The 13,628-nt window shown below is 40.9% G+C and overlaps 1 protein-coding gene across 10 annotated transcripts in view; it reads left to right on the plus strand.

Moving 5' to 3' along the window:
* BACH2 (BTB domain and CNC homolog 2) overlaps positions 1–13,628 on the plus strand; it is a 194,097-nt gene that overhangs the window by 124,382 nt on the left and 56,087 nt on the right. The window lies entirely within an intron of this gene.

The following is a 13,628-nucleotide window of genomic DNA, read 5'->3' on the forward strand; positions in this document are numbered from 1 at the left end:
CTGAGGGCAGCTGGATTTTTGTTTGCTTCCTGCCCTAAGGTAGTCGATGCCTGACAGTGTGATGGAGAGAAGGGGGCGGGCAGAGGAGAAGTGCATAGCTGGTGTATTTGGACTGCTTGACAGTTTTATTTTAAGCTCAAGCTCTTCTTGCATCTCCATAGCCTCTTCTGCTCTCTGCCTTTTGCTTGACATCTCTTGCACCTAATTCTCTAATCATCTGGATTATCATCTCTTGGCACCGTGTCCTCACCCACTCTCTAGCCTCTCACCAGCGATTCCCTTTTCCCTCTCATCTCTTCTCCACTCTGACACTTCTCCCTGTTTGCTTCTCTGAGTGTCCGCAACTTTTCTCTCCCCTTGCTTCCCAGTATCATCCCACCTCCCACAGGGAGAACAGACAATTTCCAGGAATCTTCATTCTCGGTGTTGCCTCCATTCCCACTGCTCTTTCAAGTTCCTTGGCAGTTGTGACCCTCTCTGTTCTGGGCAGTGAAACCTCTCCCTCTGCTTCCTGCTCCCTCTTTTTTGCTCCCTCTGGACAGCCTTACGTACTCACTGTAGTATGCAATGGCTTTATCTCTGGCTTCTTCAGTTTCTTTTTGTTCACTGAAACACTGGACAGTAGCCACTCTTTTTCGCAATTTGTTCCCCTGTTCCCACTTCAACCCCTCCACCCCCTGGAGGCAATGGAGCCAGGACTGGGCTCCTGCCCCCTTACTACAGACCTTTCTCCCTTGAAACTTCTCCAGCCTCCTCTGCCTTTCCTTCTGTGCAACTCTTGATCCATGAGCCCCTGGCCTCTTCAGCTCTCTCTTACTCTGAGGTAACCCTGGTCCTTTACTTTCCGTTTTCTTCAACCCTTCCACTCACCCCTAATAACATGATTTTTAGTGTCCTTATGGATGTTGCTCCTGGCTCCTCCCCATCCCTTCGACTTTTCACCATTGCTTCTGGATTTTCCTGTTTCAGAGCTTTTTCACGTCTGTTTCCTCCGTTATTGTTACTAGAAACATTTGCACAAACAACCTTTTCAGGATTTTAATTTCTCCTCTTTCTTTTACTCCTTTGGGAAAAATTCTTACCACACATAGCAGAGAAGAATGCATGGGTGCATACATACTTCAGGTGAGAAATGCATGGAATAATGGCTACAAATAATACTGAGCCACCTAGTTGGTAGAGTAAAAGGAGCATTTCCTCCGTGATATAAGGATGTGTAGCTATGTTGATAGGACTGGTCCAAAGACTCTTAATAGAGATCATGTAATTTTTTAATGTTTGGAAAGCTCATGCCAGGTGACGTGGGCTAACCCAGAAACACACAATGATAATAATACATATTTTGTAAGAGATAGTAATTAAACATTGTGCATATGTGTGCACATGTGTATATCCATATGCACATACATTCGTGTACATGTATACATATATAAAACTATAGACACGTGCACATATGTGTCTGCTTTTAAGACACTATATTGGAACATAGTGATGCTGTGATGGAAAAGCATCGTGTCATTCATAACCTAGTGGTGACTGTCCTGTATTTCATCAAGCAACAAGTATTTATTCAAAGCATTTTAACATTCCTTTGGACATATAACCAAACTCTGTCTTACTAGCACTTTAAAGTCTTGAAGTAGTGGTATGAATCTGTAGATAGACTTACCTGATCTTGACCTCTGAGAATTATAAATTAACTCAGTCTATTTCTGTAAGACTTGAATTGTTCTAATGGCAAAGTCTTCATTTAGTCTGATGACTAAATTTTTAGCAAAATTGTCTTCTCCTTTCATGCAGCTGTATCCCTAAGTGGTCAAGTTTGTCTAAAAAGACTGGATTTCATTCTGGGTAACAATGTTTGCATTCTTCTGACAGTCCAGAAGAAGACTTGTGGAGTGATTTTTTTTAATTATTTTTTTTATTGCAGCCGGCAATGTAGGTTAGGTACATTTAGGGTAGGCAGAAGCTGAGGGGGAAGAAGTAAGAAAAAAAAAGCATGCTGCTTGTTACATTGCAGACTGTTCTCTTTTACATGTATATGGAGAGACAAACCCCCCTGGCAAGCACTGGAGTTTGCCATCTCGGCTGGTCCCCTTCTTAGCACAAAAAATGCTGTAGGGTTTGCAAGCACGGGGAAGTATTGATTGATTCCTAGCACGATATTTGTATTACATATTTCAGTTAATAATTAGAAATGCTTTTAGATTAGTTTTGTTTGAAATATTAATCAATGAGCTTTATAGATTCCCCGCTTTATACATAAACATGGCAATCTCCAATGGAGCATAAGAGTTTTATCCCATGTTGTTTATACTATGTAATTATTAATCTGTAGTTTAATCTCCTTGTCCCCATGCTTTTGTGGTTTGATCCCGCTTGTTACAGGCACTCTCAAATCTCATTAAAGGCTATGGATTAAAGGGACTCAACACCTTCACAAGTGCTGGAATGTGCCAGATTCATCCTGTTGCATGAAGACCTTGTGGTGCTTCTCACTCTACATGTGCACCAGGAACCAGACTGGCTGCCTTGTATCTTGTAATTTCCCTATACGAAGCCTTATTTTGAACCACAGTAGGTTTTCGAGACTTCAGGTGCATGGGATCACAGTTTTCTTGCTGTGATGTTCTCTCAGCCTGTAGATGGAAAAACATCAGTGTTTAAGCCGAGGGGGAAGTAAAAAGGAAAATAAAGCTTGAAATTATGTGTTGATTTCCCAACGTTCAGCATTTTTTTGAACTCTTGTAGAGCTCTGGTGCCCCCATGCTGTGGAGCAAAGACGTGAGATCTCAGCTGGAGAGTGGGTTTGGGGCCATGCTGCAGCTGTTACTGTTTCCCTTGGAAATCCGTTAGACCAGCCAGGGAGTTTGGAAAAGAAAGCCCAGGGCAGCTGATGGCTTCTGCTTAATACTACCTCAAAAGTTGAGTTTCTGACAAAGCGGAGGGACCTGCAGAGCTGTTCTCGGCTTGCTCCATCTGTATTTGGTGTGGTATTGCAGACTACTCAGTTGGAATTTTGCACACCAGTGATGGTCAACCAGTTCTGCTTGGGAAGTGGGAATCTCCTGGCTCCTACCCTCATCCTCACCCACATGGACTCAGGGGTCAGGTTATACAATGGCACCTTTAGTATGTTTAAAGCAAGGAAATTATGCACAAAAGCTGTTAAAAGAGTATAAGGTTGTCAAGTGAGAAATTTTACAACATCGCCTGCTCAGCCTTCAGTTGGATCCTGCGTACATGCAAATTTGACAGTCTTTAATTGCATGTCTCTAAGATCTGTGGAGAATATAGCTTCTCAATTCACATCAGAAAAATCATACAGACTTTTTTCTTCTCAGAATAAAACCCATTATCTCTTAAAGATTGTCCAGACTGTAGCTATGGGCATGCATTTCATCAGCCAGGCAAAGCTTCCCTAGGTCAGAGCTGCCCAAAACACAGCCCTGAGCAGACCTGCCATGGTCCTGAAGTAGTGTGGCAATGGTGATTGCCACTGTGGGGACAAGGTCCTCACTGATTTCTTTTGTGTTGTCCTCAGATATGGTGCAGCCGGGTGTTCTGAATTGTCTGTCCTCTTGTGAATGGAGAGGAAAGGGAGAAAGTAGCATGCTGCGGGTGGCACTTACCATGCTGCTGAGGGTGGACAAAGCTTGGGATTGTGGATCTCCAAGCTGAGGTCTGCAGAGACTATGGGGAATGTCTGGTTTCAGTGGCCTCTTTCTCTACCAGTGGTATATTCCCCTTGAAGACAAATGAGCAAGCAGGGGCTGTAAACTAACCTTAGAGAGAGAGAGAGTGACATCAGTGAATGGCAACTGCATAAACCAGCCTTACACAAGTCTAGTATAACTCTAAACCAGTATATGTAAGTCTAAATTATTAGGATGGTACAAGACTCATGTTATTTGACGTTTTACTAGCCAGTTCTTAGCACTATGGGAGAGACATTGGAGAGAGTGGGGCATGAGCCAAAAGATTTTCAGTGTGAGTGCTTCTCTTAAAAATAGACTGGAAAATACAAGTTTACAGCTTGTTGCATGAGAAAATGAAGAAAGAAGGGAAGCAGTTTGTCAAAAGGTATTATTTGTGGACAGTCTTATGTAATGTGAATCACAGGGTCTCAAATCCTGTACAATGACCTTGTGCAATCAGAGTACACCATCTACCAGGAGACTGTAAATTTATGTGTGCACTGTACTCAGAATTGAAAAAGATGTTTTCCAAAGTTAAAACCTGTTGTGTTGGCATAACATTGCATTTAAAGTAAAAAGCCTTGAACGCACTGGGAATTGTTGAAGAATATTCTGCCAGCTCTCAAAATTATGATTTTACACTGCCATCAATAACAAAAAATGTTACTCTAATGAGAAGCCATCCTGGTTAAATGAAGATATACAAGTCATGATAAAACATTTATTAATTGAATATCTAAAAAAGGGAAAATAGAAAAGGCAGAAAGGTTCCCCAGGTGTTTTTTGTGTTTGAAACTGTAGAAGAGGATGTGTCCATCCTGTGCAGGGATGTGGAAAGAAGAGAAAGTTTGCTGCTTATAGCAAAGTAGGATCTGAGAGGCAACAGTAGTTGAAATTAAACAGTTTCACATCCTAGTAACTTTTACATCCAGGAATCTTAAAGGAGGTGCCCAAAGAGCTCTGTTGAATGGCTGGTGATTCATAATAAATCTTGGGAAAACGGGAAATTCCAGAAAACTGGAGGACTGCCAACTGTATTTCCGATATTTCAGAAAGGTAAAAAGAATGTCCCAGGGAACTGATGGCTGCTTTAGCTTGCCGTCAGTCCAGGGTAAAATAGTGGAACAGCTATTTCAGAATCTGTCAAGAGAGAACTTGGAGGCTAAAGGTATATATAATTCCATTAAGAGTCAAAGAGAGAGCTTGTCAAGATACCCTGCTGGTTTTCTTTGCTCTGTCAGAATGGCAAGTCTGTGTGATAAAGGCAGCTGTTGATTTGCCATTAGGAGGCCAGATTACGTGGTCCTTTTTGCCTTTTGAGTTTGTGAACCATATAAGGAATGCCCTGAGATTAAAACTCCCGTGACAGAGTTTCAAACAAAAATAATCAAGCCACTCTGTTTCCCTGGGATAAAGTGTGGCTTAGTTTTGAGTTTGGGGTGTTATTTGATTTCATTTGATTTTATTTGATTTGATGGCTTTTGCAGCTTTAAGTGTGTTGAGTACATTGTAGTTCTGTGGGAGTAAAGAAACCAAACCAACTTCAAAAAGCTTCATGAAAAGCTCAACAAATAATGTAAGTATCCTCAAACAAAGATAAAATCCAAATTTTTCTTATAGCAGTCTTTGCAGCTTTAATCCCTCTTTCTTTACCATGGCAAAGAAGATTTCATAAGCTTCTCTGGATCTTACAGAAGGAAAGCTTGTGTTCGCCTTCTGCTGTCTTTGTAGTCCTGTAAGAAATTATAGGTGCAGATGCTACATTGGCTGTACTTACCCTCAGAACCACAACCCAAATGCATCAAATCTTTTCTTTCTCTCTAGGTTCCTTCAGGCTGCAGTTGCACTTAGTAAAAGTGCCCATTTCTGTCTCACATCCACTCCTTACCTCAGCTGCAGCCTGGTAGGTGTTGGCAGCAGAATTGATTGCTTTCTGTGCACCTTTCTCCATTGGATGATTTATTGTCTGCAACAGGAAAGGCAGTCAAGTTCTAGAATAAGGGCCAGTCCATGGATAAAGGGACTTTAAATAGAAATCTAGGCATGTGCCAGATTCTGAGAGTATTGGGAAGGCTTGCAACTCCTGATTAAACCTTATGATAACAAAATGGCAGCTCTCAGATCCTTGTGGGATCAAAACCACTGTCAGAATCCCTTGGTGTAATCCCAGTATCCCCATGCTCTGAGAGTTTCTAAATAGTCGTTTCAGTGACCTTCTGACCATTTGATCATTAGAAGACATGTGAAAACTGTTTTTGTTTTCAGAAACAGTTGTTTTGTGTTGATAGGCCTCCCAAGGTTCAGATGTGTAAATTTGCAGACCCTGATGCAGTAGTCACTAGAATATATTTAGTTAGTTAGTCATAGATTATTCAAAATGATTTAACCATAAAGAAACATTTTTCCTTCAGTTGTCAAAGGAGAACATTACTGTTGGTATCCCTTTGGTTATGGAAAACGCTGCATGAACAGATAGTGGCCCAGTCTCCAAGGAGAAGGCAACACCTGTATTCTTTCCTGAGAGCAGAAGGTGTGAAGTTATAGCCTACAAAAGTCTGTCCCAAATTTAACCCAGTAACCTACTGCATGCGTTCCTGCTCTTCACACATTAATCACAACAGACATGTTCCAAAGGACGTGCCAGTGTGTGTCCCAAGGAAAGATGAAGGATATTCTGACCACCTGCTAACTTGCAGCAAAGATGAAAAGCTTGCATTTTAGGGGGGAAAACAAAGAGAGCAGATTTTTCCTATAACAACTATGCAGTATAACAGGAGAAAATGGGATTTGGTTGCTTTCACAACCTCTGCAATTTGTGTAGTTGAAGATGTTCTCTGTGGTTTTGACCAAAGCCTCACCTGCAGACAGAACTGCTTCCACCAGTTCTGCAGATAAGCTGGAAAAGCAGTAATTAGTGCAGTTTAGTGGGAAAAAAAATTAACCAGGAGACATAATTTTGAGAGAGAACTTTCTGTTTTGTTTTGGGTTTTGTTTTGTAGTTTTTGTTAAAAAAGCAAAAACAATGCTCATCAACCAAAACCTTCAAGTACAGAGCTTCAGCACTGAATTCTACTGGGGCTTTAAAGTAGAGAATAAAACATAAGAGAAATTAATAGCTTCTATTCACGTAACTTGTTAGCATAATCTTTCATATAGTCATATTATCAAAAGAGATTTCAAATAGAGAGGCACCTTCTTTAGTATCCCAAAGTAGTGTCATTCTGGCAAGTGACACAGATAGTTGATAAACCATTTGTGCTTCAGCAATTGCATCATTTCAGATGACATTGCAGTGTAAATTGTACATGTATACATACATGTACACATATGCTCATAGAGGTACACAGAAATGATTTAAAGGAGTAGGAAAAAGGGCAAAGCCATATCACTGTATCACTACTCAAGTAAAGCCCCAAAATACTCATTTAAAGCAAAGAAATCAGTGTGCCTTTGCCAGAATTTCCAGCCTCCATTTGTGTGGAGACCTTAAACTTCTTCAGAGAGCTCGCCAAACTGGAAGGCAAAATAAAAACAAATCACTACTTCATTTTTCCATCTTCAATTTTTTAATCTGGCAATCCAGTTTATCGAAGAACAATCCAAAAGGTTGTTGTGTCTTTTCCCCAAGGTTCTAAAGCCACTGACTGCTTCAGAAAAACGTAATATGTTGTTTGTTGTGCTTGGTGGTTTCCTGGCAGTGTTTCAGTGTTGGGCATTCCCCATTCTACTTTGAATAAGCTATTTTGAGTAGCAGACTTGGTTCCGGTCCCCTTCACCATAGTCAACTACTGTAAAGAGCAATGTGAAAGCCATGAGAGGAGACCTTATCAGGAAAGAGATCTTCTGTGTTTCTCACTTTCCATGCTAATATATATCAGTTGAGTAACTTCTGAGAAATAAGGATAGAGGACAGTTTTTCTGTTGTTCCTCCTATTTTCCTGCCTGGTCTATGTGGAAAGTATCCCTGCCCATAGCAGGGAGCTTGGAATTAGATGATTTTTAAGGTCCCTTCCAACCCAAACCATTCTATGACCCTATGATTTTGTCTTCCCCCACCCATCTACCATGCGTCTCTCCTGTGGGCATCATCAGTATTTACAGAATGTTGAAAATGCATGTTAAACTAAGCCTGACTCACCGAGTGTAGGAAAATTAATAGTATAATTATACAGTTTTTACCAAGTCATAAAAAGATGCATATGTATGCTTTGCCTAGTAGGCCTGCATAGAATGTGTATGTCAATGCATGTACTGTATGTAAACATTATTTGCATGTTAACTGAAGTCCCTGAAGACTGCAAGCTATCATTACCTTGTTCATCTGGGTTACTCTCTCAAAAGACAATAACAACATAACCCTCTGAAGTCAAGAAATAGGTTTTTTCTGTATGTGGAACATAAATCTATTTGGACTCTTCAAAGCAACCTCCACTGGGAATCCCTGCCTCCTTGTGGTACCAATCTCTGAACAACCTGAAGCTCAATTTCTTTAGAGTAGACACCTGGGGTTTAAATAAACATTAATCATGGAAACTGTAGGCATCCTGACAGTACTTTTTTTTTGAAAAAAGATTCATTGTAGAAATGAAGCTGTGATACATTTCTGCTCGTGTGTGCATTCTGCCAATAGCAAAATCATTGTAAGTAACCAAAATGCTACAGATGAAAGTTATATTCAGCGGTTCTGTTTAAAGGTCTGCAGGATCAAAGTGCCTCTTTTTTATTTTTTTTTTGGCCTCGTGTCTATCCAGTTGTGCTGTAGGGTCTAGGTCCAGTATAACAAAACCAGTGAGTGACTTTGCAGTGGGACTTACTTCCTACATCAAAGCTGTGATGGCATATGAGCTGTTCAAAAACAGCCATTCCACGGTCTGCAGGACCCTGTTCGTGTCAGTTTAAGCTTAAGAAGGAATTTCCAGTATTCTCATCTGTATTTTGAAAGCATGTGAAGTTTGCCATACAGAAATGAGGCTCATGGCCCAGCCCTGCAGCCAGCCCAGGCGCTGATTATTCTGATGACTGCCTGTGGTGTAGCTCATCAGGGACCAGTTTGTGGCCCTTCGTCCACGTGCAGCTGTTCAGCAATTCTGAGGGTGGTCCCTGGGCTGTGGACGCTTGATGTCTTGGAGCCATGCAGCCTCCTCAGCAATGGGTATTCTTGCCTTTAGGAGATGTTAGCAGATGTCTGTTGGGCCCTGCTGTGTGCCCAACCAGACCTGCCTCTCTAGAAGGCTCATGGCTAAATCCTCCCTTGGGTTTCTTTTAGCTATCCCCCTTGTCACTCATGGTCAAGTGAAGGTTGTGTTTCATGCAGTAGGGTCAGAAGGACTAGCCATCACTATCAGCAGCAGCACACATCTACAGCTGCCAGCCAGGAATGCTGTACAGTGTCTTTTCCACTTGTCCATGTACCTTGTGCTTTACAGCAGAAGTTACTTGAACAATGTGAAAAGCTCATTTCTTAAGACAATCTTGCTAATGGCCTTGGCACCCACACTATGTTTGGCAGGAGGCAAGTCCATGTAGCCTGGCAGCTCACTAGTCTATTTTCAATTATCTGGGGTGCTCAGAGAAGAAGACATTAATATTGCTGAGGATGACATAGCAAATTACTACTGCTCCCTAACCTTTTTAAATTGCTAACACTGTTGTAATCTGTAATTACAGAAATCAGTGTGAGAATTGTGGCACAGTATAATTATCTTTCCTGATACTTTATTGCTGTATGAATTATTAATCAAAATCAGTCTTGTATAGTATTTGCAGCAACTAAGAAGAATAATCTATAATTAAATTTCGTTGTTTCTATTTTTGTGCTAGTGTTTTATGATGTTGTAATTGATAATTAATTGGTTAAAAATTCACACAATTCTTGGGAGTTTCATATGACTATGACTGCTCAGTATTCAGCATTTATTAATTGAATAATGGGCTCACTGAAGAGACCTTTGTATATAGTCTTCTGTCATTACAATGAGCTCTCAAAAATGGTGAATTAATCATTAGGCCTTTCAATAGTTTCTTTTTAAAGGAAAGCAGTGACAATATAATCATATGCTTTGTTGTTATAGCTATAATTGAGAGATCGTAATAACCAATTATAAGGATGGTCATTTTAGAAGCTCTGAAGTGTCAGTTATTGATAACTTTCTTTAAAAACAAAGTGTTGATTACACAGAATGAGTCTTTTCATAGAAAAACTATTAGGAGATGGGGAAGGAAGCCTGGAAAATTATTTTCCTCCCACTTGCCACTTAAAAACAGTGCATGTTTATCCCTAAAAACTGTCAAGTCTGATGTGCTTTTGCTGCCGTTTTTCAGAAGTAAAGTTGCTTTCAACTTTTTTCATTATTTTATCGTCATTCTCCCCGTTTTTTTCTCAATATCTTTTGCAAAATTGTTAGGGGGAAAAAAATAATAGAAAATGTCAGAACAAAAGAGCATTTTTTCACACACTCTGCATCCTATTGAACAGGAATACTGTGAGATGTTTACGTCCAAATCTGTGGTGCAGATTCCAGCTACTTCTGACCAAAGAGCCTTAGATGCATTCAAGATAGCCACTTCAAACTATTCCTAAGATTCTTTCTTTTACTGTTAGTGGAGCTGACTGGGAGAATATGAACGGGAACTAGAAATACCCCCAGTTCAGTATTTATCCTCTCTTAACACAATCGGGAGAAAGCCAGGAGTCACCTTACATAGCAGAATATAATTTGATCTCCATCTTATGCTTCCAAGCAAAACCTGTGGTTCATTTCACATCAGGTCAGTTACTGCAATTCTTAAATGAGGAATCACAGTTATTTATTGGCTTCTGTACTAAAATGTAATATTACAGGCCTTTGCTGTGAAGTTATTGGGAGTCCTCTGTGTGTTGTTGTAGATCTAATGTCCTGTTTATACCTCCTAGGATACAAGTGAGCTTTTGTTTCATGGGATAAGATGATGCCTTTAGGTCCCTTTTTTCCCCCATCCCCTTCCTTGCTGGTGTTTTGCCATGGATAGACTACAAAGATGCTTCTGCTGCAGTTAATGCACCTTTTATGAGTTAAACTTAATGTTGTATGGCTTTTCGTGTCTTAAACTGACTGCTGTTCTGGAGCCAGTGGGAGCAGGAGCCCCTGGTGTCAGTGACACCCACCACATGTAATCTTCGGACAGATGTTTTCTATGGCTTACCTTCAACAACTTGGTCCCATGCAACTTCAGTTCCTGTTGGAGAGAGAGGAGCTCCAGGCAGCTCCCGTCACTGTCTCCTGAAGCTGGGGACGGAGGGGGCGAGGAGGTCTAGCAGGCATGTGTGGAGGTAATAGATTTGGGTTTTCATGTGTGTTGACATCCATTAAATAATTTGTTTCTGACGCAGTAGTTAGTAGGTCAGGAAAGAGGGATAATAGAGGCACATTTGTTGTTGGACAGTATGCTGGAGCATGTAAATATCCCATGTGCCCTTCATCTGTGTACCCTTGTACTCTCAGTGATGTGTCACTGAATATTTTTATTAGGAGTAACTAATCCTTTTACATATGTGGTGAGTAACATGCAGTTGTACATATGGTTTATTGCAGTGACTGTGAAATCTCTCAAGGAAAACAAAACAAGCATCTTGCTATGAGTACAGGGTACAATTTCAGTTCATTTCAATGGTCAGGAATCACAACTCTTCTTTTTTAGAAACTCTGCATTTGTCTTGCTTCTTTTACTTGTGTGCCCTCTCCTGTTTGCAACACTAGAAACAACAAATAGCAGTGCTGCTTTGATCTTTTTGTTTTGTATTACTTGTATAGTGTCTATTGAATTGATCATGCACATTGAGAAGGGCTTTTTCTCTTTCCTTGACAATGATCTTTTTCATTGTTCTTCTGAGGATTTCTTGTCTCCCTGTTTCAACATCAGTAATCAGATCCAGGCACTACACAACAGTGTACTGCACCAGAAGTAACTCCGAAATACTCTCCTTATTAGAATATTTCTGTCTTTCTAAAATCTCTCTCTAGGTGATGACAGTCTGTCTGTCTCCAGTCTGTCTTTTTTGTGAGAGACTCCAAGTTGGAATTGAGATTCCAAGTCACTGAGTTTGTGGTTTACTGTGATGGTGGTCAAACACTGCAACAGGTTTTCCAGAGTGGTGTGGGGTCTCCATACAGTCCTGTTGCTTCTAGCAGGGAGGCTGGACTCCTCCAACCTCTCCAACCTCAACCATTCTATAATTTATTTTTTTTCTGATTGCCACCTTTGTAGAACAGAGTGCTCTGGATTTAGTGTGTCACCTTGTTAGTGCCAGATTCTTTTTTATATTAAGTCTTTAAAATTCCTGACAATCCCTATTACCTTTGACATTTGAACTAATTTTATCAATTTCAGTCTCTCTGACATGGTCTTTGGACTTCTAGGTCACTAATCAATGTAGGATCATCAGATAACTTCTTTTGGAAAGAACCTGAGGAGATACCTAACTCAACTTCCTTCTCAAAGCAGGTCAGCTCTGAGATCAGAGCAGATTGCTCAGCACTATATTCAGTGTGATCTTGAAAATCTCTTAGGATGGAGATGACACAACCTCTCCAGACAACCTGTTCCTCAGTTTTTACTTATGTCCAGTCTAAACCTCTGTTGTTTCAAATTGCTCCCAGTGTCTGGCTCCATCTTCTCAATGGCTTTGCTGTAGGAATGTCAGGCTTCTGTTAGGACATCCAGGCACATGTCCAGGGAAGGACCTGATACTAAGTGTGGCCAACCCTGCTGTGGATCAGAGGAGCTCAGGCATGTTGCACAGCATGACCATAGGCAGATGTGGGCCAGTTTCTGGAGAAATTTCACTGTTAACCTGCTGAAAATAGCCCCTGTGTCCCTCCTCTGTTGAATACAGTTTATCCTAAGTGGTTTCCAGTCTGATGCAACTTCTCATCTTATGACAACTGAGTTTCTCTAACAGCTGTTTATAAAGGTTTTGTCAAAGGATTTCTGAAAGTCAACACTAATTACATGTACCAGTGTTCCTCACTGCTAATTTGACACACTTCAGGAATTCTAATAGAGCCCATCAGAAACATGACTTTCCCTTGCAGAAGCCATGCTGCTTTGTCACAGTGATAATTTGCCTGGTTAAGTGCTCTGTAACTCTGCCACGATCAAGATTTACCTTTTCGCGTAATTAGCCCGGTTCTGATGCAGGACTTTCTGGTCTGTCTTGCTAAGATTTTCTCTCCCCTCATATTTCCCTTTAAAAACAGACATCACATTGCCTGCGCTCCAGTCTTGGGAGGCAGGAGCTGTTTTTTTGTGATAGGTAATGTATTTTTGGTAGCAGCTCGGTCAGTGCGTTTATGAGTTCCTGGAGAGTTTTGGATGAGCACCAGACAGTACAGACAGCATGCTGCAAACCAGAGTGTTTCAGATGTTCCGTGAGCAACATTTTTGGTCTCCTGAGGTTTCATATGCCTCCTCCATGCTGCCCATGCCAAAGGGCTCAGTGGGATCTTCCACCCATCACCATGGAAGGAAAGTGTAAGCAGCATTCCAGTTCCCTTCACTGCAGTTGCTGGCCTTTACCAGCAACCTGTTTTGGCTAGATCTCAATGGTGCTTTCCTTGCTCACAATAGTTTGTGCCAGTTTCTGGAAACTTTTGTTTCAAAGAGGCTTTTTCTGGCAGCATGGTGACCTATATGCAAACAAATGCACAGCATGTTCTTTTGAGCCAGAGAAAGGCTTGCTAAGGCATTCTCTCTTCTGTTCGAAGAAATACCAAGTGTGTAGCAATGATTTCCATGAAGAAGGTTCTGCAAACTCAGCATAATACTGAATTCAGCAAAAAATGATGCAGTTTAATTAACACTGTGTAAAAGGCTTGCAGCCAACTTGCTTCAGAGTTCAGAGATAATACCAGATCCCTGCTTTTTTAATTCTGAGGAGAGGGGGGAAAAAAG

The sequence above is a fragment of the Neopelma chrysocephalum genome, unplaced genomic scaffold, assembly GCF_003984885.1.
Source record: "Neopelma chrysocephalum unplaced genomic scaffold, ASM398488v2 Primary Assembly neopelma1_23b, whole genome shotgun sequence".
Taxonomy (NCBI): domain Eukaryota; kingdom Metazoa; phylum Chordata; class Aves; order Passeriformes; family Pipridae; genus Neopelma; species Neopelma chrysocephalum.